Here is a 3,801-nt window from a genome sequence, read left to right as displayed (position 1 = left end):
CAGGTACCCTTATTGAAGTTGTTTGCCTCCCCTCCTCACAACTCCAGCAGTATTCTGCTACTGTCAATCTATTTCATATTGTATTACAGTAAATGTTCAGGATCTACTTATGAGTAAGAATATATGGAACTCTGTTCTTTGCTTCTGTGATAGATCACTGAGTAAGATAAATTCTAAATCCTGCAAAGTTGCTGCAAAGTCCATATGTTTGTCCTTCTTGATGACTGCATAGTATTCCATCGTGTATATGTACAACATTTTTTTATATCCAGTCATATTTCGATGGGCAGCATGGCTTGTTCCATGTTTTTAATATTGTGAATAGAGCTGTGATAAACATGTGTGTATGGGTATCTTTTTTGTAGAATGATTTGAGCTCCTCTGGGTATATTCCCAATAGGGGAATTGCTGGGTCATACGGAAGGTCAATGTCTAGTTCTTTTAGAAATTGTTTCACTGTTTCCAAAAAGGTTGCACTAGTTTGTATTCTCATCATCAGTGTAGAAGCATTCCTTTTTCTCACCATCCTTGCCAGCATCTGTTGTTTGGTTTTTTGATTTGCTTGCTTCTGTTTTGGTTTTTTTAATCTTTAATTTTAAAGATGTGGGGTATGATTCAGGGTTAGGTAAACAAATGTTCATTATGCAGTGTTGGTGAGTGTGCCCCCTCACCCCTGGAGTGTGCCCCCTCACCCCTGCCAATCCAACCCTCCCATGCCAGGCAGTTTCTCACTACTGCCAATCACTTTCTTATAGTATTATAATTGTCCAAGGTCCACATATAAATGAGAATGGGTGGTATTCAGTTCTTTGTTTCTGTAATAGATCACTCAGTATTATAGACTCTAAGTCCATACAAGTTGTTGTGAAGTTCATAATTTTGTCCTTCTTTATGGCTGCATAATATTCCATCTTGCATATGTAGCACATTTTTTTATCCAGTGCTCTTTCGATGGGCAGCACAGTTAGCTCCATGTTGTTTTATTAATGATGAAAATACTTACAGGGGCTAGGTGGTATCTCAATGTGGCTTTTATTTGCATTTCTCCAATGATTAGTGAGGCTGAGCATTTTTCCATGTGTCTGTTGGCTGCCCGTTTATCTTTTGAGAATGTTTATCCATGTCTTTTGCCCACTTTTTTTTTTTTTTGAGTTGGAGTCTCACTTTGTCGCCCAGACTGGAGTGCAGTGGCTGCTCCCGGCCACCGCAGCCTTGACCTGCTGGGCTCCGGCGATCCTTCCACTTCAGCCTTCCAAGTAGCTAGAACTACAGGCGAGCGCTACCACGCCCAGCTAATTTTTTGATTTATTGCAGAGATGAGGTCTCGCCTGCTCACTTTTAATGAGACTCTTTGATTTTTTTCCTTTTGGCACATTTGAGTTCCTTGTAGATCCTGGATTTAGGCCTTTGTCAGACATACAGTTGGCAACAAATGTTCCCATTCTGTGGGCTCTCTCTCCTCTCTCCTGATGGCTTTTTTTGCTTTGCAGAAGCTTTTTAAGTTTGATGAGGTCTCACTTGACTGTCTTATCTCTTATGGCATGGGGACATGAGATTTTGATTAGAAATTGGTTGCTAGTTTCAATTTCCATCAGAGTGTCCCCTGCATTTTCTAAGGTCCTCATAGTTTGAGATTTTATGATTAGATCTTTGATCCATTTAGAGTTGATTTTTGTGTATGGTGATAGGTAAGGGTCCTGTTTCAATCTTCTGCATGTGACCAGCCAGTTTTCTCAGCATCATTTACTGAATAGGTTCTTCTCTCTCCGCTAGTTGTTGGTGAGGGTTTGTCGAAGATGAATCAGTTTAGAATCTGAGGTTTTGCTTCTGGAATCTCTATCCTGTTCCATTGATCTATATGCTTATTTGTACCAATATCAGTCTGTTTTGGTTGTGGTAGCCTTATGATAAAACTTAAAGTCAGGAAGTGTGATATCTCCCACTTTGTTTCTTTTGCTGGGGATTGTTTTGGCTATTCGTGGTTGTTTATGTTTCCATTTGAGTTTCTGTATTCTCATTTCCAGGTCTGAGAAGAATGATGCTGGTAATTACATTGAATCTGTAGATTGCCTTTGGTAGGATGGACATCTTAACAATGTTGATTCTTCCTATCCATGAGCATGGAATATTTTTCCATTTGTTTGTGTCTTCTTGGATTTCTTTGAGCAGTGTTTTGTAGTTTTCATTATAAAGGTCTTTCATTTCTCTGTTTAGGAAGATGTCAAGGTATTTCATTCTTTTTGTGACTGCTGTGAATGGGATTGCACTTTTTATTTGATTATCTGCCTGTTTGTTGTTGGTATATAAGAATACAACTGTCTTTGCACAATTATTTTGTGCCCTGATACTTTGCCAAAGTCCTTTATCGGTGCAAGGAGATTTTTGACAGATTCTCTTGGGTTTTCAAGGTATAGGATCATATTGTCAGCAAAGAGGGATAACTTAACTTCCTCTTTTCCTATTTGGATACCTCTGATTTCTTTCTCTTGTCTAATTGCTCTTGATAGGACTTCCAATACAATGTTGAACAACAGGTGTGAGAGTGGGCAGCCTTGTCTTGTAACAGTTTTCAGGGGTAATGTTTCTAGTTTCTGTCCTTTTAGCAATATGCTGGCTGTGGGTTTATTGTAGATGGCACTTACTATTCTGAGGTATGTTCCTTCTATACCTGGGTGTTTGAGGGTTTTTATCAAGAAGGGATGCTGGATTTTATCAAAAGCTTTTTCTGCATTTAATGATATAATCAAATGGTTCTCATTATTTTTATCTGTTGTTGTATTTAATTAAATTTATGATCTTGCAGATGTTGAACCATCCCTGCATCCTGGGGATGAAACCTACCTGGTAATGGTGGATGATTTTTAAGATGTGTTGTTGGATCCGATTTGCTAGAATCTTGCTGAGAATTTTTGCATCTATGTTCATTAGGGATATTATATTGACCTGGAGGTCTCTCTCTCTCTCTTTTTTTTTTTTTTTTTTGGAACTTTACCCAGTTTGGGTATCTGTGTGATGTTAGCTTCATAAAATGGTTTGTGGAGAATTCTACCCTTCTCATTGCCTGGAATACTTTCAAGAGGATTGGTGTCAGCTCTTCTTTGCACACTTTTTATACTTCCACTGGAAAGCCAGGGCTTCTTTTTGTTGGTGGTTTTCTTATGATGGAGTCAATTTCCTGGGTTGTTACTGGTCTATTTAGTGTCTCAGCATCTTGTTTCAACCTTCAGGGGTTGTGTGATGCCCAAATGTTCTCCATTTTATTTAGGTTTTCAAGTTTGTTTCCATACAGGTGTACATAGTAATCTCTGATAATCTATTGTATTTCTTCAGGGTCAGTTGTGATTTGATCTTTTGCATTGCTGATTGTGTTTATTTGGACTTTTTCTGTCTTTTTCTTAGTCATTTTGACTAGGGGTTCATCGATCTTGTTTATTTTTGAAAGAAACAGCTTTTTGTTTTGTTGATTTTTTTTTTTTCTGTAGTATTTTTGTCTTCTATGTCCCATATTAGGACTTTTACTTTGGTGATCTGAATTTTTCTGCTAAAGTAGGGTTTTAGTGGTCTTGTCTTTCCAGCTCCCTTAGGTGATTGTTAAATTATGATCTTTCCATTTTGTTGATGCATGTTTATGGAGATATAAATTCCCCTTTTAAAAGTGTTTTCATGGCATCCCAGAGGTTTTGGTAGGATGTTTGTTCATTTTCATTTGTTTTCAGGAATCTTTTAATTTCTGGTTTTGATTTCTGTGTTGACTCAGTAGTTATTCAGCATCATGCTCTTTAGAGTCCATGTCTTTGTGGG

Source organism: Carlito syrichta, unplaced genomic scaffold (assembly GCF_000164805.1).
Source record: "Carlito syrichta isolate Samal-C Ts95f unplaced genomic scaffold, Tarsius_syrichta-2.0.1 Scaffold306612, whole genome shotgun sequence".
Taxonomy (NCBI): Eukaryota; Metazoa; Chordata; class Mammalia; order Primates; family Tarsiidae; genus Carlito; species Carlito syrichta.
This window is presented reverse-complemented; position numbering follows the sequence as displayed.